The sequence below is a fragment of the Lepisma saccharinum genome, chromosome 6, assembly GCF_977018435.1.
Source record: "Lepisma saccharinum chromosome 6, izLepSacc3.1, whole genome shotgun sequence".
NCBI classification, from domain to species: Eukaryota; Metazoa; Arthropoda; class Insecta; order Zygentoma; family Lepismatidae; genus Lepisma; species Lepisma saccharinum.
The window spans coordinates 77,606,458-77,633,231 of record NC_139234.1 but is presented as its reverse complement, the minus strand read 5'-3'; positions in this window follow the sequence as shown (position 1 = coordinate 77,633,231).

The following is a 26,774-nucleotide window of genomic DNA, read 5'->3' as shown; positions in this document are numbered from 1 at the left end:
TGATATTCTAAAAGGTGAAAATGCTGTTACCAAAATGAGTCCAGCTACATTAGCTTGTTACATGTATGCTCCAATAACTTCTGTCGAAGTAGAAAGATCATTTTCTATTATGAAAAACATTCTCTCTGACAGACGACTATCAATGAAAGTTTAGAACTTAAAAAGCACCTTGTAGTTATGTGCAATCAAGACGGAGAAAATTGAAATGCTCTTCCCAATTTAGATTTTAACATTTTGCCAGAAATTATAGATATAAGTAAGCGACTTCTAAATGTGCCTTTTTTCGGTTTATTTTGCCTTTTTTTCATTTTCAGTGCCTATTTACCACATTATAAATGCCTTTTTGCCTGCCTATTTTAACGAAAATAAATGCCTGAACTTCCGGGCTCTAGTGATTACAAGTCAACTACGTTACCTCTATGCAGAGGCGGCGATTAGGAGGGGAGGGGGTGCAGTTGCCCCCACTTTTTGCAACTTTTGCTCGCGCACTATACTAGACCTTATCTACCAAGGTAAAGTAGACTGTCCTTGCCTCCCCTAGTTATTGAACCCAATCGTCGCCACTGCTCCTATGTCATCGGGAAATCTCAGCGTAAGCTACGTGTGGGTTTCTTGCAGGCACGGATCTAGAAATATATTTCTGGGATGGGGTCCGAATGAAGTGTCTCATAATAATAATGTTTAAATTAAGAAATTTATAATTATATTTAATTAAAATATTCAAATTAACTTATATTAAGAATAGGTAAAAGGACAGTATAGGAATAGTGATATAACAGCACGTATTCATTATCCAGCTTACGTATAATCAAAGTAGGTACAATAAAAAAACCCGACATCGCAAGGAAATTAATGTCAAGTAGATAAAGAATTGAATATTTATCAAAATAGGATATTAGATCCAGTTGACGAAAAGTTAAGTTCCTGGTAATATTTTATGGATATTATTAATAGTAATATAGCTTGCATAGATCTTGTTTGGTAATGTCATTCAAAGTCGTATGATCCTTAACTTCCAATAAATTCGGAGCAAATAAATAACCCTCGATTAAACAACAAGTATATTTTCAATATTTAATTTTAGTAAATTTATTATTTCATTATTTAATTTTAGTAATTTTATTATTTCTTTATTTTCATAATTAAATTTAGTACTAAGTAAGTCGCTCTCCTAAATACGTAACTGGTTATTGGGAAATGGAAAAATATAGAGAAGTAGATGTGAAACGAAGGAGTATCAAGTAATGTGAGAAACTTATAACTATAGGGCTTGGATTTTAATGCAATGTCCCTCTACCGATATTACAACTACTTTTTGATTGATTGAGTTCGTGTCTTAAGTCCACTTTATGCACGGGGAGGCTAATCGGGACTGGACCTAGAATTTAAAGTGGGACCCGAACCACTATGTGACTCCACCGAGTATCGAAATCGGGACCCTTTGATTACAAGGCGACGACGCTCCCACTGCGCCATCGGGGAGGCAACTACTTCTTGACCCTTAAGTTTTAACAAGTAATACTTGTTGACTCTGAGCAATTTATTACAAGTCTCGAAGCTATGATCCTGTTATGAATCTACAGACTAATTCTGTATATGCATAAAGGCAACCGTAACCGGAATACAATTTTAAGCCCCATGTATCATCTCAATAAATTATAATTGATCTGTTAACGCGCTTGAAAGAGTAGGATAACATTTTGGCACGTGACAATTATCAGAACATGTTGTTAATAAATACATCAGTTAAAGAATTATGCACTTACGGAATATATTATATATTCTGATTGGTGATGCACAGTGCGCCACTAATACCAAAATGACAAGACTATCACTTAATCACTCGCGATAAGCAAAGAATGTCGCACTTCAGTGTCGCTGTAGTAATCTTCAAGGTTGGGATGAACAATAATATTGAACATTGCACTTTCTATTTTTTAACATTCTTTTCCTTACTCTTATATGAGTTCTCGCCGAGCCTAATGGTTAGCGCTCTCGCCTTTGGTGCGAGCAGTCCCGCGTTCGTTTTCCGATGGGAGCTCCAATATTTATGTATGAAGCTGAAATCAGTTAAATTTTGTATTGTCTTTGCGCGTTATGGCATGTAGACTCGAAACATTCAGTTATTTACTATATTTGTACATATATTAGGTTTTGGCTAATTTAACATATTTCAGTTATTTTTACATATTATTTCCATATTCCAGAACATTTCTCAACATATACTCCATATTCGCCCTATGTGATCGAAAGGATTGGGTGAATGAATTTATTGCGAATAACTGACGAAAGTCCGAAGCGACGTTGAACAAACGAAAGTTTACGATCTTTTTATACCCTCCAATTGCATTAATTGCAAGTTTCCTGTCATCCAAACAATTATATACCACCTGTACCACCTGTTTGATTGCAACGCCACCTCTCGGAAATGTTTGAATCTATTTATTTCGATTATGCAGTTAAAAAAATGTACGTAAGTGTACAAGGGCAAAATGATGTCAACAAAACATATCAACTCAAACTGGTTGTCAGTCAAAATAGACGTACAATGACAAGATAAAGTAAAAACATGTAGACAATATCACACCCCGAGAAAGCGGTCTCAACAAGGGTTAAGGGTTTGAATGTTCTCACAGTGACCCTCAACAAGTGCCAGGACGTAAACGAGTTGTGTATAGAACCCCACACTAGTCCTCCACACGAACCTCGCCCAAACGAGCACCAAGGAATCTCGGGACCAGACACATAACAAAAATCAACATTGAAATAATCACACAAAATTGCAAATTAAGCGACTACAAACTCCTCAACAAGTGCCAGGGCGCAACGAGTTGCGTATGGAACAAGATGACCGTAAGGTGTATTGCACCCTACACAGGTCCTTCACACGAACCACACCCCAACGAGCACCAAGGAGAACTAAACAATGCACATTAGACATATACACTTGAAAGAGCAAATGAAAAATCGTTCAGAATCTGAATGAATTAAATTTTCTTGTTAAAACTCATGGTGAAGTTTCGTTTCCTTGACTTCCATCTGTGCTGTTAATTGTGGTAATTGCGTGTGGCGGTGGTTGTGTGACTGGTTGTCGCACGAAGATTGGTCGGAGTTGATGGTTCCGTGTAGAACCGGTGTGTTGGTCCTGAAAAGAGCCGACTTAGGTTTTGGTCCTGAAAAGGGCCTTCTTGAAGCTTGAAGTTGGATTCTTAGAAGAATCTTTTGACTATGACAATTCTGTTGTGCTGTCTTTGTCTGAATTCATATGTCATGTGTCTGTTTAAATGAGCCCTTCCTCGACTATCTTGAATAGGGTTTCTACGATAATTTGTAGTTTGTCATTGCTGTCTTTTGACTTTTGAAGTATATCTGTGGTTTGTTTGAAGATTGTTCTTAGTCTTGAGTTTTGAAGTTTTTCCTTTATCCATTGTATAATTTCAGTCGCTTCTTCTTTGTCTTTGTCATCTTTTTCTTCTTTGTCTTCGTCAGTAGTTTGTAGCCGCTGGCTATATGTCTGGCTGTGGGTCTTTGTGGTCATTGGCTTTTTGTTGGGATGGATCTGGTTGTTGTTCTTGACTTTCTTCTGTTTTCGAAGCATAGTTTTGTCTTGGTTGTTTTGTCTGTTGGATTGTCTGAAACATTCTGCAACCTCTGTAATTAGCTGGATGCTGCTCCCCACAGTTGCAGCATTTTGCGGGAAGGTGTCGATATTTTTTCTCGCAGTCCGAGGTGAGGTGGTTTGCTGCACATTTAACGTGGGCTCTGCATCTTGCTTGTGAGTGACCGATCCTCTGGCATCTAAAGCATTGAAGGATTCCGGGCGATCTGTATGGTTCTACTCGTACTCTACCTATCATAGTAGGTATTCTTGGTTGAAGATGTTTCGCGTGGTTTCTTCTCTTTTCAATGCTACTAGGTAAAGTGGCATCGGTATCTTGGCGTGATCAGAATCTGGGCCGACTGGCCCGTATTTGTACTCTTTTTGTCGTCACAGACGACTAGTATCAGAACGGAAATTATATATGCAAAAGCGTGTAAAAACATTAATATATAATAACAAAACGCACAAATGACACAGTAACAGCACAAAATTAAATAATGCATTTTGCAATTAAAACGTTCTTTCAGTAAGCCAAAACTATACCACAAAACTATAAAACTTATAATGTGACGTCAGCAACAAGATTAATATATACTATAGCTCTTTTCATTTCTTACGGCGGGCGTTCTAGAAGCTGGCAGGGGAAGTGGGGAGCGGGGAAGCGACCAATCCAGCACAAGAAACATAGCGGCCAGTAGAACGAGTTTCACGTAGTACTTTTTCCGACCGCGTCGTGTCTCTCGGCGCCACTGCTGTTGTCTGGTTGGTCTGTTGCGTAATCCCCGCTCCCCACTTCCCCTGCCAGCTTCTAGAACGCCCGCCGTAAGAACTGAAAAGAGCTATAGGCGGGACTGTGTACTTGAACAGGCTGACGTCCCTCAAACATTTTGAAAATAAATGAAACATAGATATAAATTGAAATTTGTAACACAAACACTACCATAGATTTTCGTGTGCTTAAAACTATTCACGGGATATGTCCTTTCGTTTCCACCGAAAAACATACACACGATTCCATGGTGAAACACCAAACACGTCACGAGAAGTTCTGACTTCAACTTTACACACTGAGTAATGTGTTCGTGTTAATCACACACAGATACGGCACCAACACAAAAATTTGGCACAGACACAATGGGCAAGGGCAAACTTCTTCCAACAAAAAGGAACATTGTTCGTCAGTCTGTAGCGGAAAAGTAACTTGCTCAACAGCTCGGTGCAACCACAGAGAGGTCCGAGGAAGAACATGTCAATCTACGAGGTGTGATTGAAAAGTTCTTAGACTGGAGCCGTTATTGTTAACTGGTTAGGTTCTCGAGGGGTTGCGTGTGAGGAAACGAAAGCTTCTTTTGTCCTTGAATGATCCTGAGAAGGCTACGACTCTATCTTTGTTTAGTTGCGAGCTGAAGCCTGTTGAGTTTGGACGTGGGTAGTGCTGCTGGCAGATTATTGGGTGTGCAGAACAATGTATGTGAGTACAATTTTGCATTAAAACCGGAAAATGAGCTTCGGAAACCTATGAACTGTTGAAAACAGCTTTCGGGGATACGTGTGTATGTAGAGCAAGTGTATTTAAGTGGTATAGTATATTTAAAGATAGATGGCCGACAAAAAGCGCGGCAGAGTCAGTGGCATGTGAAGACAATGTTAATCGTTCTTTTTTTTTTTTCAAAAGTACGGGTATTGAGCACGAGGAAAATGCCCATCAGGGGCTGACAGTCAACAAGGAATACTACAAAAGTGTTCTTGGACGGTTACATGAAATAGTGCGTAAGTTAAGTCCAGCACTCTGGCAATACAAGAACTGGATCCTGCAACACGATAACGCACCTGCTCATCGTGCATTACAAATCCGAATCACTGAATTTCTGGCCAAATTCCAAATTCCTGTGCTCTTGCAACACCCTATTCTTCAGATCTAGCCCCAGCATACTTCTACCTATTTCCAAATTGAAATTGCTGCTCAAAGAGAAGCGGCTTGAGTCAATTAAAGAGATCCAGGCAAATACGGCAACATGTCTTAACACCCTCAAAAAAGGGGACATTCAGGAATGCATGCAAGTGTAAACACCTTTGGATTTGGTGTTTAATCTCATCACTGTCCATGTTTTCAACTGTCCGCTGCGTACTTCGTTTTGTACAGTGGATATATTGTCGTATGCCTTCAAGTTAAGAAGGAATTCTTCACATACTTGGATACTTTATTAGGCGAACTTAGCAAATAACAGTAGGGCTGAACTATTTAAATCATGCGGAAATTATGAAAGGTATGGAATAAATTATTTACCAATGCAAGATGCAGCGAAATGTTATTAGCATAAAAGAAGAATTTATATTTGTGAAACCAGCGCCGCACATATAGTAGAAGGGCCGTACATGGAGGGAAGCCGCCTGGCAGCAAGGATATTTGAAATATAATTTTAGCATACCCAGTGGAGGCACATAGTGATTCGGATTCCACTTTAAACTGTAGGTACAGTTCCTATTAGCCTTACTGTGCATAAAGTGGACTTAAAAATGGAAGAAAAAAACAAATGTAATTTTAGCCTTTGGATGCGGAGAGCAAGATATGCCAAAATTTGACATTTAGAGTTGCGCAGTTTTTGGCCTCCTTTATTAGCCACCATTACAAGTCAACAATATTTTGTGTTTTTAACTGGAAAGGGAGCTGCTCCCTCAATCCTTTTACTTGGCTCACGGGGTGTTTTACAAATTGATAAGTGCATATGATTCTTTGCATTTAATTAATGTCTTATTGGGAGAGTTTTAAAACATACATTTTTCGTTTGTTTTGCATTAAACTTCCCCAGCATAGAAACGAGAATTTTCACAGAAGATGTCACTGAAAATGGTAAGAATATAGGAATTTCAGCAAAACGAATATCGAAATATCAATACCATTACAGAAGGGATCACTTACTGAAGTAAATATTCATCTGGCGAATGCAGGAAAAGAGATGCTCGATGTTCAATAGAAACATGCATAGCGCTTGAAAAAACAAATACTTTTACATGTATTGTGGAAAACAATTTAGTCCAAAAAAATTCATACGTAGCAATTCGTCTCTTGCTCATAGCGCTCTAAAACTCTTGGAAAAAGTTTCATTTACTGACAATTATCAACATAGGTGCCGACAGGGGCGTAACTAGGCTGGGGCAGACGGGGCGGTGCCCCAGGGCCCCCGAGGTAAAGGGGCCCCGGAAGACTGTAATGAAATTTCCTGATTTTGTGTTTTTCTTAGTTTGGCCTGCCGCAGTTAGATTCTAGTAACGTGTATGGCTCAAAGCTGGTTTCGTATAGATGCACGTCTGCAGTAATGGAAAACTCCGGTGCAAGAACCAGACAGCTCCAAATTATAAAAGTTTTCAGGAGACACGAAAAACTGAATAAAAGAACGAAATGTCGAAGAAGTAAGGGGTATTCAAGTGCAATAGCTAGAAGCAACAGTAACATACATATTGAAGTGTGCGGTCTGGATAGCAACTGCTGCACGCCGCCGAGTGGCCGAACACTGAACTACAGCCGCTGCGAGAACCAGCCTGCTCCAGGAGCTGTCTGCGATGATGCGCCGGCAGAAACACGCCAGACAACTCATTTTCCATTCCCACTACGCAACAAATCTGTGGAGATGTCTGATTCTCGCACCAGCAGATAGAGCATTTTTTTCATGATAGATTACAGCAAAAAAAAACAATTTTGACCAAAAAGTGGAGCTGTCACTTGCACCGGGGTCTTCAATTATGCCACGATTCTAGCACTATGCTAATTTGCTAAGTAAAGAATCCAAGCAGAGTAAAATTATGAAGGTTTTGACGCAATTAAGGAAGGATTGTAATGCTGGCCGGAAAATCGATGAAGGCACAAAAAAGAACCCAACAATTGTAACAGTTCAGAATGTCCATAATGTTTTTTGTACCGGCATTCTGCGATGGCAAGAATTAAAATTTTGAACAGGAAATAAGCCCAACCTAACTCTCAAAACGTTTAATGAGTAGTAAGATATGATATGAATCTGTGTACGCTCTTAAAGAGACATGTTTTGAAAGTTTTTCTTGTATAATATTAGCAAGCAGGGAGCCTTAAGGGGAAAAATGAATCTTTCAGTTTCATTTTATTATTGACTGTTCAATGTAAAGTCTTAGAAGTGATATTCATTTGCTCCAAGTCTTTACAAGCAGACTTTTTTAATATGCCTATATCTGATCTCCTACGGAACTCTCTCTTAGAAATGACTGTGCTTTGGTGATCATTTGAATCACTTGTTTAAATAATGAAAATATGTCCAATGACTTGCCAAACGAGAGAGATGGTTCAACGTATCAGTATTTTACCAGATGGACATAATTTCGCACAACTGAACAATAAACGCACATAAAGTGATTCAACCTTCTTTTTGTCGAGATCCATTGACACTGAGCTTCGAAAAGAACCTGAAAACATTGTAAAAACATTTCAAAATCTTAATTTCAGTCATCTCCTTCCTCCTTGTGATACAACACAATTCATTGACTTCCAGGTATATTGATGTGTGCACGGCTTGTTTCATGTACAGTCACCGACAATAAAGATGGAACCCCGAAATCCTGAAATCCTGGTTTCTCTAATGCATTATTTGTGTTGCCCAATTGTACGGCGATCAGCTTCAAGGGCAACTATCGCCGTTGAGTTACGTATTGCAAGAAAGCCAGTATTTCAGGATCTAGTTGTCTCATTTTTATTGTTCCTGACTGTACCTTACTGTCCTCTCACAGTACCAAAGGCAGAGAGATAGTTTTCTAAATTTAAAAGTATGGAAACCTATTTACGCTCTACTATGAGTCAGGAACCAGGAACTTCTTAGTGGTTTGGCATTACTTTCAACTCAAAATGGCAGCCACAAAATAGAAAGTTTTACAAAGTAATCGATGCTTTGGCGCCAATTTTAATCTATAATGTAAGCATTGTAATTAACCTTAATCTTAATTTATTAATGAGTAAAGAATGTATTTCACGGTATCAATATTATTAATTATTTTGTACTATTTGTTTCTAGCATAAAAAACAAACACATCTTTGATAATAATAAAGAGAATTATATTTGCTTACACCATATATACTAAAATTACGCATTTTTTGTATTCGTAGATCCAGCTACTATACTTGCAGCAACAGGAGGCTCTTCTTGAGTAGTCTGCCCCTGGGTCCCCATGAATTTCGTTACGCCTCTGGGTGTATGGAGGGCAAGGCACTATCTGCTTCCCAAATTCCCCAAGAAGTATATACATTATACATAAAAAATATTGTGTCAATATTGCCCACAATATTCATATGAAGTTGGTTTCACTATCAAAATAAGACATCCATTTCCCAAAACGCTAGGATATGGAAGCCTTGTTATGGATCGAAGTTCTATTCGGAAATAACGCGAAGAAGGTGTTTATATTTACGTGTTTGGTTGCTTTAAGATATTTGTTTTATCCTGCATGATTTTGTACTCCCATATCAGAAAACTTGAGTGTTAACTGGATCATATAAGTCCTATCAGGGCCCGAAATGGAATTCTTGACAAAACTGAAAGCTTTACCTCCATAACGTTGTCTCTTTACTTTTATCCCTGACTACCACTGGCGGGCTAATAGGGTTACAGCCCGTCCCCAAAAATTGAGAAAAATAAAATTTTCAAATGAAAAATCGGTAGAACAGTAGAAAAAAGAAAGATATAAATGCAAGCTCCCCTTAAAATGACCCCTGATTAACATTTCTGTCTTCAAGTACAATTTTAATGCAGTGAAAACTCGATATTAAAATATTTACATGAACATAAATAATATAAAATACATTGGACAAGAGTCTTCTCCATACTTTGTCTTCATAATGCTTATTAAAAGAATCAATTTGTGAAAGTGTTATTTTGCGTATGATCAAAGATTGGATTTGTTCTTCAGCTCTTCAACAACATACGTATCTGCTCTGCTTAAGGAAAATAAGTGACCAGGAAAATAGATTCCGAATTTGTGTAAAGATACTGCGTAGGAGGATAATTCTGTCAGAACAATCGAATCCACAAGACACAATAAATAATAATAATTAAGAAGCAAAATGTAAAACAGAGAACCACAAGGCACAAAGGATGAAGGCAAGGCAACGTAGACGATACTCTGCTAAGTCCCCTAGTAGCAACAACGAATCTCGACGTAGAGGGAAAGCTTATGTAAATGCTATACTACCGTTACGTACTATTAGAGAGTGGTAACAAATTTACTTCGCACAGAAAAGGAAAATCTAGTGAAATATGTAAAAAAAAAAAATTAACATACTGGAACGGCCCGTTGCAATATCTGAAGAGACGGAGCGGGAAGGTTGCAGATACTCAGGAACCAGAACGCCGTTCTAACTATTTCCTTATCTTACTCACAAACTAATGTAAATAAAAAACCAGCGAATATTCTTATAGAATAATTTGTGAGCCTTTCTAGTATCGACGATATTCATAAGAAAAACGTGCACAGAATCAAGACAAGAATATACTTTTTTTTAATTGAAGCATTCATATTTTCCTAAATGTCTTGAATCTGTTCAGGTGGGCAGAAGAAAATTTGGGTGGGCGCGTGCCCACCCTCGCCCACCCTTCGCGCCGCCCCTGCACATAGGCGTAACACAACTAGGCTAACGAATGAAATGCGTGAGTCTTAAGGCGAGGAGATACAATTTCGCACCAATTGTGCATTTATTTCAGTATCGCCCGAATTTGCACTGATACTAAAAAAAACCCTGAGCGTGTCCAAGATAGTGTTGCCACTTTGGCCTGTCTCGTCTCGTGGAAATGCTGTCTCGTCTCGAAAATATTCGTTTGTCTCATGACACATGGTCAATCTCGTCTCGTCTCGAATTTTTAAAAACCTGTCCCGTCTCGTCCCGTAGACAACACTAATCCAAGAGTATGAATTTCTCTCCATGTTGCAACTGAAAACATTTTGTTATGTTGATTATTAAGCTGGACACGATGTTTGAAAAATATGATGAATAATAATTTTCGGAATCCCATGTATTCCTTATGGGGAATCAACTTCAACATTAAGTTACGGCTAATCAAATGGGAGTTTCGACTTTTCCGCTGGTGAAATTCATCTTCAAACTTCCCTCTTCCCGTTGACATCTCTTTCTATTCCATCGGAAGTTTTATATTCACAAGAGAATGAATCAAATCATACTCGCATATGATCAATGCTTTTTTTCCTTGCCTCCTGGCAGTGTTGCCAAACCTGATGGGCATGAAAGAACTAAATTTCACCTTAAATGGAGTTAAAACTGTCTCTCGTGGAGCTAGATTTACGATGGCTGGATAAAGTGCCTTCTAGGGTAATGTTAGTTGTCAAAGGGGTGGGGCACTGCTATTATCGTTAACTCTAAATTGATGACAATTTATTCTTAGTTTTCAACATCTAGATCCGGCGGCATCGCCCATCTCAATAATCCACCGATGGTGGTATGAAATCGAAAGTAAAGAATTCCCTGACGACAATATTATGTCAATTTCACGTCTAACATTGCGCTATAAAGAAGTAGCTGGGGAGATAAGAGAGAGTGGGGCGACGCAGCCAATATAACAATATCACGTCACGTGCAAAATGTATAATTATTACGAAAGGTGGTCTATGTGGGTCGGAACCAGAGATGGCATCATAGTGGGGCACGGGGGGTGGGCGTCCCAGTTAACAGCCGAACGAGTGCACGAAAGATTGATTGATTTAGTTTATTTTACTTCGCGTTTTGTGCCTCTTGGTTAATTTGTGAAGATGGGGATGAGTGGTGAAATTGATGAATGGACATTCGCAAACAACCAAGCCCGAGCGGGATTCGAACCCGGGACCCTTGGCGTCGCAGCTCGATGTGCTAACCACTCGGCCACAGGGTCCGGCTAGAGTGCACGAAAGAGCCAGATCTGGCTCCAAGAGAGCTAAGTTGGCAACTGCCATGGACGGAAGGGCTTGGGAAGACTCCCGTGGAAATTGTATCGCATGCCCTTAATAATAAGTAATTTGCTGGAGAACGAAGTTAGTCCAATTAAATAGGAAAAAAACTAGCCGGAGTTGCTTGGAACTTTCGTCAGCTTGAAAATACTTTATTTCTTAAAGAGAATAATATTGTTTAATAACGGTAATAAGATTTATCTACACTAAATTCTAAGTGAGAGTCCGCCCGGAACCCCATGCGCACGCTCATGCTTGTTCTTCACATCTTCAGTCTCGAAATGCAACACAATCACACAATTTGGTAGGGATGTGCCGAAGCCGATTACAGATGTATGAAAATCGGCCGAAATTGACACATCGGCATCGGAATCGGCAAAAATCCGATATTTTAACCGGTACAGATTATACTAGAGTTTTTACCTTCTAATAAGTTTTATATTCTAGTTTTGTAAGATTTATTGAAAATTTGGTTATGATTCGTCATTATTGTAGAGTTTTTGTAATAAAATTATTGCAAACTCATTCAGAGGATCAACTTAACTATAAATCTGAAATAAAACAGTACATTGCTGAACCAGGATCTGCTGTTGTATTGGAAATTCAAAAATTAATATTCAAACCTGAAGCAAGTCCTGAGAAAATACTTGGGCATACTGCTGCATCAGTATTCAGTGATTGAGTGTTCAGTGTTGCTGAACAGATTTGCGATAAGAGAAGAAGTAGGTTACTTCCTGAAGTGCTTCTAAATCTCGTGTTTCTGAAGTTGAATCTGGCAGAACAGGAATTCATTTTGCATTTCAAAGAACTGCTTGTGTACTAATGTTTAATCTCTTGAGAATCCATGTTCTTCTTAAAGGTTCACATAACATTTTGTAGATGCAAATGTACATTTGCATCTCTTGAGAATATACCTAGAAACTATGAACATTTATTGGTTGTAAACGGTACAGACATGTGTAGGAGAGTCGGGAGTTTATGTCACACTCGAAAATTTGGCATACCACACGACACACTGAGCGCGTTGTTGTGGTGTAACGACCATCTTCACTCCACTCTGTATCAACACTGAACACTGAGCGCGCGCGTACCGCCTCTATACATGCCATCTGCTGATTGCACTATGAACTACTGCTGCGTTGTCTCGCGGAAGTCATTGTTGCAAACTCCCATCTTTGCCATGTACATTACCGCAAATTGCATCGATACATATACATTAACATAAAAGCTACAGCGTTATACTTTTCTGACATCCCAAACGGATGACCCTGTATATGTATATACATGTGATATGCAATAGAAATGTACATAGCAAATTTATTTTTGTCATGCTGAAAATAACATCCTATTTCTGTTTAATAATCTTATGCATCGGAATCGGTTAAATATCGGCATCGGTATCGGTTCCAAAAATTATCGGTGGGTACATCGGCATCGGTAAATTTTCAGCTTCGTCACATCCCTACAATTTGGTATCAATCGAACGCTTTTGAAGTTATACATTCACTCACTAGATGGCAGACAATACCATGGCACTAGGCTCCTCCTGCGGCGAAACCACGAACTTCTGGCTGATGAATTTTTCCTTGCACGGGGACATATGCCTCTCCCAAGAAGGCATATTAGGTAGGTATAATAAGAAGTATTGATAACATTATACAGAGTGTCCCAAAATAGTGTTTACACTCTTTGAATGTTAAGTGTTAATAACAGAAAAACTATTAAAGGTAACTTGACTGGACTTTTTGTATTTGAAGCTGCAATATCTACATTGAGTGTGTGTATGAATGAGCTACGTAGGCATTCTGTTGTTTTTAGTTCCATCACAGCCCACCGGGCGGTAGGCATTTGTGCACTCAAAGTGGCAGAGGTGAGTTCTTTTGAGCAATGTAAGAAGTGTCAAATAACCACCCTACCTCTGGGAAATTAAAGAACTATGTGTACCCCCACAAAGCCATGGCCAGTGGATGACATGAAACATGCGATTGACACTACGTGTGCTTCCCTTCCTGTGGATACCATATCTGCTGTTCGTTGATTTGTCTATCTGTTGTAAAGCATTGCAGACAAAGTATTGCTGTCAATGAACATCTATAACTTTAAGGTATGCGACACGCAAAAAGTTCATACTTGCTGTTATTAGTATTCCCATTATTAACGTTCAAAGAGTATAAACACTATTTTGGGCTACTCTGTATTACATTGAAAAAAAAATGTTCAAGCAATGCATTACCAGATAACAAAAGAATAAAGGAAAGTTTATCACAAATACTTTAATCGCGATTAGATTTACTGGACACTTAAGCTTAACTCCCACTGAGAACACGGCAACAGAACTTCTGTTGTCTGCTTCTATTGAAATCTTAACAGTCATCGCCCACTGAGACACCGAAAGGGAGTCTGTTGAGTTCTGTTACCGCGTTTCCTGCGTCTCAGTGGGCGTTAAGCTTAACAAGTCGACACCGGAAATCGAATCCATGGCTCTTTGGTTACAAGGCAGTAACGTTAGCTCTTAGGCAGAAAGCGAGAATATTGTAGGTCATACTTCCCCACGTCTGCGACAGTCTAGCCTAAGGAAATGGATTTTCAACTTGATCCCTTTCTGTCATGATACTAAGTACTATATCGTGCTTTTTTGTAATCATTGTCAATACAAATAACGTAGTACTACTTCTATTTCACAAGAATGTGCTAATGCTAACACTAGGGCTGGAAAGTTGAGGACAAATCATGTTTCTTTCTGGGCTTTGAAGACAATAATAAAACTGATAGTAGTCCGTTTGGCTTCAATTAGACCCAGAAAACATTTTTTTTCTTCATTTTTTCATTTTCAGACCTTTTTTTTCAGGTAATTTTTCAGTATTTTTTGCCGCTTTTACTGAATTTTTTTATTATTTTTAAAGTTCCTTTTCCTCTTTCCAAGCTGTTTATTGAATTTTAAACGCATTTACTAGCATAAACTACATATTTAAATTCCCTAACATGGTCCTTTTAGAAAGCACGCCTTTAATCGTAAATATGTTCAATGCAAAAGCACAATATTATTTTTAAATGAAATCTTTGTAAAGGGATTTTTTGGTAAATTTACTTTTCTTCCATCAAACTTAAAATACTTTGGGTGAAGAGTTTCCATAGTTGGCCACTATTATTGCTCTAATCTGTGATTTTAAAGTATAGTTAGTGACAACATTAAAAAAAATATATACAGGGTATCCGAAAAGTCTTCCCCTGATTACAAACTTTATTCATATTCGCTATATGTAAGGTAGAAATGTGAAGGTGGTGCCTAAATGTTGGAAAAACTAACCAAGTTTCTTTGTTGCAGGTTGCAGTACCGTGACTGTAGTGTAGCAGTGTCAGTGCCCAACTGTATTTTCAGATGCTGACGAACTACTTTAACGTGCAAGGCCCTCTCTGAAAGGAGGTGAATGACTTATACAGAAAACCCGTGCGGAGTATTGGAAGTCAAAATGTAGAAAAATACGAGACACATGTAAAAAAAAAGGGCCGATATATTTTTACTTGGGACTGGCAACACTGACGAAGTTGCGCGTGCACGGAAGCATGCTTTAGTATTCTGTGCCTGCAACAGAGGTAAATTTCTCAGTGTGAAGGTGCGTACGTGCGAGTAGCAGGAAGTTGAATTGGCTGCTGTAATAGAAAATCCCGCCAAATGCGAGGTGAGGTCGGTGATTAGATTTCTCGACGTAAAAGCACTGAGTGCAGCTGACATTCATCGGGAATTGTGTGTCATTTACGGACCAACAGTAATGAGTGAAGGAAAGGTAAGACAATGGTGCCGTGCTTTTCGGGAAGGACGTTCAAATGTTCATGATGACGAGCGGAGCGGCAGGCCTAGTTTTCAGACGGACGAACTTGTGCAACGTGTTGATGAGAAAGTGCGATCCAATCGCCGTTTCACCATTACTGATCTAGGCAAGGAGTTTCCTGAAGTGTCTGACGAAACGTTGCACCGAATTGCAACGGACAATCTGGGTTATCGCAAACTGTGTGCAAGGTGGGTGCCAAAAATGTTGACAAACACTCACAAAGATGAAAGAATGAAATCAGCACGTGATTTTTTGTCCCGCTGGGAGAAGGATGGGGATGACTTGTTTTCTCACATAGTGACTGGAGACGAAACCTGGATATCGTACTTCACTGGTGAGTCGAAGCAGCAATCCATGCAATGTCGTCACTCCGGTTCACCGAAACCGAAAAAAATCACGCAAACATCATCACATCGCAAAATCATGGCAACCGTGTTTTGGGACCAAAAAGGTGTAATCCTCGTGGAATTCCTGGAACTGGGACGAACGATCACAGCAGATGTGCATTGCCAAACACTGTGTATTCTGCGACGTGCCATCCAAAACCGGCGAAGAGGAATGTTACGGTCTGGAATTATGCTTATTCATGACAACGCCCGCCCACACACAGCTGACCGTACTGTTGCGACAATTAAAAAATTCCGATGGGAATGTTTTAATCACCCACCATACAGTCCCGATCTTGCCCCAAGTGATTACTTTCTGTTCCTTCACCTCAAAAAGTGGCTTGCTTCGCAACGTTTCGATGATAGTGAAGTTCTCAAGATATTAGTTATCGACTGGCTGAGATCCCAGGCGGCAGATTTCTACATAGAGGGTCTTCGTAAACTTGTTCCACGGTACCAAAAATGTTTGGAGCGTCATGGTGACTTTGTACAAAAATAGCAAGGGGTATGCTCTTGTAGAGCATCAAAATAAGAATTTTCTCGCTTGATTTTATTCTCTGTAATAACCAATCGGTCCTATTTTGTGACATTTCTTTTTTCCCATTGTTTCGATAGTTTAAACCACAAAGCAACATATTTTTGAAATTTTTAGGTAATTTTTCAATAATTTTAAGGTCATTCTATAGGCCATTTTTTAAGATTTTTTAGGTGAGTGATGAAACTGATGAGATGAATGGACACTCACAAACATCCATACCCAGGCAGGGATTCGAACCCGGGACTCCTGGCGTCGTAGCGCGATGTGTTAACTTCTCCGCCACCGGGCTGGTTGCAGTGGTTCGGATTTTACTTTGAAAGTTCAGTTAGAATCAAAGATTGAAAATAAAACGAATACTTGATTTGTATATCACACACACACACAGAAAGAGAGAGAAAGAGAGAGGTTGGGAGGGAGAGGGAGAATGAGATGCAGAAAAGTGAAAGAAAGAAGGAGTAAAGAGAAAATACATGAAATAAAAATACAGTGAGATACATAAGAGACTGGAGTGAAAAGAAAAAAGCTAATGATAGAAAAGAAATAGAAACAAAAAATAGAAGAAAACGAATAAAGAAAGACAGAAAGGTGGAAAAGGAAAACCACCAAAAACAGAAAAAGAAATAAAATAAGGGAAAAGAAAGGGATAAGCAAAGGGAAAGAAGAAAAGTGAAAGGAAGAAAAAAGAAATAGAATGAAATAAGAGAGAATGAAGCAAAGATGAAGAAGGAAAGGGATAAAGGAAGAAGAAAGGGGAAGAAGGAAAAAGATTAAGAAAACAGAAATAGAAACAGGGAGAGAAAAGAAATAGGCAGGGAGACAGAAGAAAATGGATAAAGGAAGAAGGAAAGGGGAAAAGGAGAAAAAGTGAAGCAAAGATAAAATAAAGAATCAAGGAAAGGGATGAAGAAAGAAAGCAGAAGAAGAAACAGAAGATAAGGAAGGAAACAAAGATGCATAAGAAAGGTATAGAGAAAGTAACAAAGGATGCAAGGGGAAGAAGGAAAAACATTAAGCAAACAGAAGAATAGAGGGAAAGGCAAGAGTAAGAAGCAGTGATGCAAAAGAAAAGGAATTAAGGAAAAAGAAAATATGAAGCAAAGAGAAAAATAAATAGAATGAAAGAAAAGCAACAAACCACAAAGATCCAGAACGAAAGAGACCATGGAATTAATAAAGAAATGAGAAAAGGAAGACGATGTAGCAAACATTATAAAGGATAGTATCTGTGAAATGAGAGAGAAGAAAGCAAAGAGAAAGAGGACAATGGAGCATGGGCGTCGGAGGGTCGAAATTTGTACCATTTATTCCAAGTTACAAAACAAATTGTAAAGCTTATTAGCTTTATTGTTAATAACAAAAATAAAGTTCATTTGGTTGGTATTCGAACAGATTAACGAAGTAAAATACGTTAAATCTAAAAAAAAGTGTAAAATACAGGAACCAGCTTATATTTTCATATTCTATCATTTGCACCAAAGAATAAAAGTCAGAGTTTTCAAAATTCAAAATAAATAGTTATATGTGAGAGGTTACACAGCATAAACACCATGACTAAAATGTCTCCCTAACTTTTAAAGCTTTTTCTTGAACGAGGCATGTGCAGGGCTCGAAAAATCCCGGTTGCCAGGTCTCCATGGCGTCTAAAAATGTGAGTCTGGCGACTGTGATCTTTTGCTGTAATATTGCAGTTTTTTAAGTTTGCATGTACGAAATTTTGAAAGTTCTAAGTTCAAATTGCAGTACAGCGTAAGTTAGCAAAATATTTTTATATCAACGTTGTGAACATTCCTTAGAATCAGTAACAATGTCTTCCTCCTTGTCCCCGAACCCCCCATTTCCCGCTATCTCACATGATTTAGCGATGTTTTTAATACAGTGATGCTCAGCTTCATTTACATAGATTGATTGATTTTTGATTGATTTGCTTTATTTTACTTCGCTCTTTTTTTTGCCAGTTTTGGCTAATTTACGAAGTTGGGGATGAGTGATGATATGATGAATGAACACTCACAAACAGCCATGTCCAGGTCGGGATTCGAACCCGGGACCCCTGGCATCGTAGCGCGATGTGCTAACCACTCCGCCACAGTGGCTCGCTCAGTTTCTTATTGTAGTATGCACAATTGCCAGTAGGTGGTTTCCTGGCGCCTGATTTTCAGAGCTGGCGCCTAGCTCTGAAGAAGATTTTTCGAACACTGGGCATGTGCAAGTAAATAAAATGGAATAACTATGCATTTTAGTACACTAACTGTATGAAATGTAACAAAAATAGTTAAGAAAGATTGTCCTGGATATTCCGTTAATTTACAATAATAACACAGCCCTGCATTTTTGATTAGGGATGATTTCAAATAAATAGATCATTCTGGAAGTATTTTGAATGCTGATCACGAAAATGACACCCATTCTTTTCGATCACATCATGATTTGTTACAATTTTACAATCAAAATTCTCATATTCGCCATTATCTAAAGCAAGAAAATAAATTTATGCAAAAGAAAGTTCGGTTGTTTTATTCTTAATAGCATCTTAATAACAACAATAAAACAAAGCATAGATTGTAGTCAAGTAGACAGCTCCCCAATTTACGGTGGCGGTAAACATGACCAAAGTGGAATCCAGTCGCGATTAGCCTATACCATCAATTCTACAGCAGTAATTAGCAAATTTTATTACTTGTTTATCGCCCGCCCCTTGCATATTTTTTAAAAATCAAATCGAGTCAAGCTATCTACCGGCGGAATCCGTCTTCGTGGCAGTTACCGTGTTTACCTACGAAAAATCTTGCGGTCAAACAGCCAATTAGGCCTACCGCTACCCCCTTGTTTGGGCAAGAGGCGGCAACCTTAGAATCCCTCCTTTCCGAAGTTGCCAGCAGAGAAACATGAGTTTCTAAAAATAACAGTGCTGCGTTGTGAGTGGGTGGGGGAGATAGCGTGACCCAGGAATAGTTACGAAATTATTTTTTTATGCTCTATTATTATATTTTTTCCTTTCATTGTTTCCATCATACCTAGCATACTACAGTGCTCGAAGTTGGCCCTCAATTGAGAAAAAAAAAATCACAAAGCATCCCTAACAATTACCTGTGGCGCAACAGCCCGTGAGGGTCAGGGCCTACCTACCGACTGCCGGCCTCACTCCCACATGCCAAGGTGGGAGATCATCCATCCAGTTAAGTGTGGTCAGCACGACGAACCCCCAGCCGTTTCCATGACCGGATTACGCTACTCATTCGTAGCTCCCCAATTTCCTCACGATGGCCACTGGTCCCATAAACAGGCCGAAATCTCAGGAGAAAAGTTATTACGCTTCCCTCAGGAGACTCGAACCTGCGCGCGTCCCCTAAAGCATGACGCCTACCGCACGGCCCCGGTACGGTACTAAAGGATACTCTCAGATCAGATATTTGGATCCATACAAGCATTCCCTCCATACACGTTGTACCAAACTCCACCAATCACGACCCCACTTCGAGCACTAACATTAAACGCTTAATGTTCGTAAAACTAAAAACGTCCTTCGTGCGATTATGCAATTATAAGTATCAGTGCAACCTTATTGCAAACAAGTGTCACGGTGTGTAAGGCGAAATAAACATATACATGGCAGTTTTGTTTTATTAAATTAACGTTACAATTAATTATGAAAGGTAGCTTCGCACACTATATGCATCACTATGTTCTTGAGACTAGAGCCACCTATTGGCATTATTCTGATCTAGTCACTAAAATTTAAACTCGCACCGCCAGCACATCTATTCAGGAAAATATCTTGAAATTGAATAAAATAAGTGAAAGTATAAATTAGAAGCACATTTGTAGCTCAACACCGCCGGGTCTAAATTTCGCCCTGTGAATAACTTACCTGACTGGTACTCAGGAGGTTATAAGTTCTATCTTGTCCTTACTGTTTCCTGTGCTGTTCTTTGGCGCCTCAGCCGAATGCTGGGATAATACTTAAAACAAATACCACGAATGATTATGATTATTTCAAACTGTGGTTAACTAATCAACATCGCGACGATGGATAATGATGAAATTGATGACGGAACACTCACAAACACCACGATTCGAACACGGCGTCTTCGGTGCCAGTCGACCACTTAACGCGGAGCCGGCTGTAAATACACACGTACAGGTACAGTCACGGACACTTCTGGGTTGTAACAACCCTATTGACTTTCAATGGAATCAGTACAACACAGAAGTGTACGTGACTGTACAGCACAACTATGAAATAACATATATTATCACCACAGCATGAGTTCTCACATCTTTTCGTGGGCTGGCGTACTGTTCAGTTGTTGTTTCAAATCCACTTTATGTAGAGATAAGCTAATCGGGACTGGGCCTACAGTTTAAAGTGGAATCCGAACCACTGTGCCATGTGCTTCCACCCTTGATTACAATTCGACGAAGTTACTTACCACTATGCCATCGGGGACTTGTAATCTAAAACGACTTTATGACGTGTTGGGGAGCTTACTGACAACTTATATACAGTTACAATTATAACGATTAGGTGAAGTAATGTCATATGGTCAGTTGTTTCAAATACTTTTAGATTTCGTACATCGGGTTTCTTTTATTTTGTGGTTATTTTGAAACATTTCTCCTAGTCTTGTGCAGGGTTCTAAAAGGTACAGGAATTTTAAATAAATTCAATCCGGTCCAGGAGAGAAAATCAGTAAGCGTAAATGGGTTCTGGACTGGAAAGAACGTTTTTATCTGTAAAGTATTTCAATTCGGTCCAGGAACCTTTTTACAAGATCAATTTAAATACGGTTCAGGAACCTTTTTTCAACGAAACAATACTCAACTTGGACCGAAAGTAAATTGTGCGAGAAAAAAGATTCCGTTCCTGCAGCGGGACCCAATAGAACCTATTAGAATTTAAGGGTTCCTGGACCTTCAACAACCCTGGTCTTGTGCCCTTGACCGACTGTAACTCCTCGAGAATTACGTCGATTTTTCTTTAAATGGATAGATTTCAATGTTTATGTAGTATGAAATTTGTTTAAAGGCCCGGAAACCACAAACAATATAGATATTTCATAGAATACTTGCTATCCCGACCGAACTATTTTCACATACGTACGTACCAGTAGCGGCTCGTGCCTAAAATAACAGGTGAAGAAGTACATTTATAGGTAATGAAAAACAAATAGTAAGTGTCAGTGGGCCCCCTACAATTTAAAACGTCTTTTTTGTCTTCATCCGTCCATCTGGAAAATGGTGTCTGCAACAAATTACACACTATGTCATTTACTGGGTTCATTGTAGAAACCACAGCTCAACACGTGAACACAACACACGATAGGAAACGCGAAACACACACGCGGAACAAGATCTCGCGAGAACGCAACGATTTTGCCACAACCACTGGATGCAATGTTTTCTGTCGACGAGAGAACTGCTGCACCTAGATGGCGACACCCGTCCAATTCCAACGCTAGGTGACGTCACCGTTGGCATGACAACCGGCTAAAGTCTTCCGCAACCTGGCGGCGTCTGCTCTTGGTTTGTTTATGCTACGACGAACTCTTCACGTGCGTAGCGCCGAGCGGCGTATTATTTGAGTATTATCGTGTGCGTTCTGCTGGGAAATAGTTTAATTTAACAAGCAAATGAAAAATGTCATTATTAATTTGAAAATTAGGTGAAAACATCTGCACTTGTTGCACTTGGCCAGCCACCACTGGTATGTACACTCAAAAGCCAGAAATGTGTAAATCCATCGCCACCCAAACCAACACTTTAACCTAACAAAAACTTGAAAGATTACAATCATCGTCAAACAAACGTAACTAATATTTCTGCATCAAACTCAACATTCATAACTTAACAACGTGAAAGTATTAAAACCATTAAATCCAACACTCCTAAATAAAATAAAACCACCGAACATACCTGAAGGAAAACCAGTCAAGAAATATTACATACGTACCTTGAAAATATGCATTTCTTGCTACGTTGTTGCAGGGTGAAATATAACATTGACACACGAATGACGTACCACAAACACGGCCTCAGTTTATAATCCAGAGTAGTGTCGTCGCCTTGTAATCAATATGTCCCGGGTTCAATACCCGGTAGAGGCACATACTTGTTCGGATTTCATTTCCGATTAGCCTGACTGTGCATAAAGTGGACTTAGAAAAGCAATCTCTAACTTTTTCAGTTATTTCTAACGAAATAATGTTGTGTTCATGTATATAAAACAAAAAAAAAAAAAAAACCACTTGAAAATTATAACAGCAATGAACTTAACGTTCCTAACCTGACAAAAACGTATTATCAACGCCGCAATCACGTTTACGTACGAAATTTACTTGCACAAATGCTAACAGAACCACCTATCTCTAATCAGCAAAATTGTGCCACAGCAAGATGACTGCTCACAGAGCAGTGCTGCCACCTGTTGCCATCAGATATATTCACCACAATACTATTTAACATAAAATTAAATATAATAACGTAACTGTATGCAGTTGCATGTGGTTAGAATAGCCAAATAACAATGCAGAATGACCAATTTACCATACAGCTCATATTAACAACAAAATAGCTTAATAGTCCCACATAAAGACATTCATTACTTCACTATAACATACCGTGAACTAAAAAAAAATCATTAACAACATAATCTTCATAAATCATACAAATTTTCCCACTTTCTAACGGGGGTACGAAGGGTCAATGGTATCCCCAGCGACGCCTGAAACTGAAGTCCATCCTCTCCAAAAATAGACCTTACTGTACAGAAATGCCGATAGTATTCCAAGATGACACTTCGAATCATAGGTACAATTTCATGTGATATTACTACGTAAACGTAACACTATGGGTACAAGTGTGAATTATCGTGTGGACATTATGTACTGGGAACAGGTACGTGGAAAATAGCAAAGAAAACAGTTGAGCACACAACGTTACTTACATCTGAAGTTCATTAGTTCCGAAACATTCCATGATGAATCATGCGTTGGATAGCTATGCACAGCAAAACAATCTGTTTTCGACAAATAAATTATTTACTCCGGTACTAATTTACTATAGTTCAAACAGATTTCTTCATTTTTACACAAGAAACTACTTACCGTAATAAGTTCCTGTAGCATTGTGTAACATCTGGAAGGTGTTTTCTGTCATGTCTGAATGTATCATAGCGATTTTTTTTTAACTATGCTTGCCTAATCTAACTAAACCTACCCTAACCTTACATAATGTTTCTTGGAGATGGAACGAATTTTACCAAGAAACATTACGTAACGTTAGGTTAGGCAAACATAGTTTAAAAAAAAATTCGCTATGATATATTCAGACATGACAGAAAACACCTTCCAGATGTTACACAATGCTACAGGAACTTATTACGGTAAGTAAGTTTCTTGTGTAAAAATGAAGAAATCTGTTTGAACTATAGTAAATTAGTACCTTTACTTCTTCATAATGGACGAATCGTTCGTCACACAAACGTGTTTTTATGCATCAAAAACAACACCCTCCCCCCCTACACGAGTTTTACCGCATCACACGAACTATAGTCGAACATGTAGCAACCTGCCCATGCACACTGTGTTTGAACAACTGACGCAGAGGGCGCTTGAGCTCCTCGCTGTCACTTGTCAGACAAGTGTTGCTAGTTAAAAAACGCATGCAGCATTCGGATAAACCTGAAAATATTGGCTATATTAGCCGAGAGACTTTTCTTTGTGGAATGAGGCACCTTCTTTCTCTGTAAGTTTTCCAAAAGAAAGACGTAATGGTCTACTACTTGCTTTCTCTCTCTCTCTCTCTCTCTCTCTCTCTCTCTCAATGTAACGTTTGTGTGCTTGCTTCTGATTGATTGATTGATTGATTGATTTAGTTTATTTTACTTCGCGTTTTGTGCTTCTTGGCTAATTTGCGAAGATGGGGATGAGTGATGAAATGATGAAATTGATGAATGGACATTCACAAACAACCAAGCCCGACCGGGATTCGAACCCAGGACCCTTGGCGTCGAAGCGCGATGTGCTAACCACTTATTATATATATATATATATATATATATATATATATATATATTTATTGTAGAGATATGGAGATTATTAAACCGAGAAAACATCGTCATGTTAATATTCACACTTGTTTATTTCCTGAACTTGTCCGACCAGCGAGTGATCCCAAGAATGCGCTAACTTGTAACTTCCGTTAAACAAGGAACTGAAAGGCAAACGCGTGGATCTAAACAAGATCCATCGTGTTCGAAAGGTTTAACAAGCTTTCGACGCCTGAGATTATAAAAGCAAGCTCCTACCCGGAGCTCGCTCGCTATTAGAACTTGACACTCATCGACGCTACATGGATAATTAGTCTAATTACTTTACAACACATTACACTGCTGAACTACGACGATGGAACACGGAGTTACCGCTGCCTAGCATGCTAGAAGTCGCAAGGGATCGCTCGGTCTGGTGAGCTGAGGGTCGCTGGATAGAACCTTGGCAACTGTCACGATTCGGTCTGCGAGAAGCATCAGGACAAGACATCACACACATCTACCAGGTATGAACAAGAGTGAATAACCTTTTACACCAACTTTCCATATCTCTACCCTCCTACGGAGCAGGTTCAGCCAACAGATATTATTAAGCTCTACCTAAATGTTTAAATGAAACTTCCCTGTGACCTCAGATCCCAGGTAAAACGGGATTACAACATGGTGGAGGTGCTTCAGGCCCTTTTTTGCAATTAAGTACCCTCCTGTACGAATTGCTTTACATTAAATTATTCTCTCCCCCCCTCCCTCCCACTTTGGGAGCATTTTTAAAGTAAATTTTTAGTAATTCCAATTCATACTCCCACAGTACGCTTAAGATGCGTCAGACCCAGTGACAATTTTGTGTATTACCCTATGGAAAACAACCCCTCTTTTTCTTTTATGCCGAGCCCCCCCCCTTTTTCAACAAAAATCTAGTTCTTCTGCATAACATGTATTCAAGCATCATTCACACAGGAATGAGAACACTTGCTTATACTTATTTGACCAGCGATATATTAATGACATAAATAACTGTATACCCATACTTTCATTTGTTCTTTGGTCAGCACGACGAAACTTTGTTTATGAATACGTCACAGATAGCGTTGCACGAACACCTAGATTCCTCCCTCGACCAAATCATAGAGTTAGCTACTGCAATCACGGCAAATCCAATAAATTCACGACCTTTATCCCCAATTCCCTCCCCTCCACTAACACGGTTAAGGTCTGCTAATAGAAATTACCCTCAATTTGTCCTTGGACTAGCAACACCCGACAGAAACCGACCCCAACCCTTAGCAAGTACCCCAGCTCCCGTTTCAACTCCCTCTAACACTGTTAATAGTTCTGATAACGCAACTGTACAAATTTCCACCACTAACATGGCCACCCCAATCCCACCTGCATTATACACGGCACCATTTAGCGGAAATGACCCAAAATACATTGACTCATTTTTCCTTAAGTTTCAAAATGTAGCACACGCCGCAGGATGGACGGAAGCTAAGCGTAAAGAGATGTTACCTTTATTTTTGACTGACACCGCTTTAACTTATTTTCATGACATACAGAAACGACCCAATTTTGTAGACTTGACATACACCCATATCAAGAATGAGCTAAGTGCGCTATTTAAAGGATCGTACCTATCAGCGGATCCTGTACAGATAATACTTGCAAAGAAACAAATGATTAGTGAACCCATCCATACCTATGTTATTGCTAAAAAGGCATTAGTCCAGCAATACTTCCCGAACGCCACTGAAGAACAAACTCTCTCTTACATCATCACGGGACTGCGAGCCAAATACATTGGCTGTTTAACCAACAAGCATTTCGCCAAAACAGAAGAATTAATTGCCCACCTATAAAATTTCGAACGCCAGCAGTCATTAATTAATTCACGTATGTTGGAGGAGTATTGGAAATAGATCAGGCAATTGCACAGGCAAGCTTACCCCAGACATTCACCCCGTCACCACTTCACAGCTGTTCGCATGCACAGGTCTACTCCCCCCTCCCAAGTAATCCATTGAACCCGAGTCAGCAGTTTGTACCATACAACCAGTGTCCATCTCCTTTCCTCCCACCATCGGCTCATCAAGTCCAAAGTCTACAATCACAGCCAGTGGCGCAGGAACGTTTTTCATTTGGGGGGTACAAAATTCAGCCTCCCATATATATATATATATATGTGTGTGTGTGTGTGTGTGTGTGTGTGTGTGTGTGTGTGTGTGTGTGTGTGTGTGTGTGTATGTATGTCCAATCAAGTGTCGCAATAATAATAATTAGGATAATTATATTTAATTAAATTAATATATTAATTAATTAAATATGCACATTAATTAATATTGTATTGTTATTATTACATGAATAGGTAAAAGATAGTAAAATAATAGAAATATAACAGCACGTATTCATTATCTAGCGTACGTGT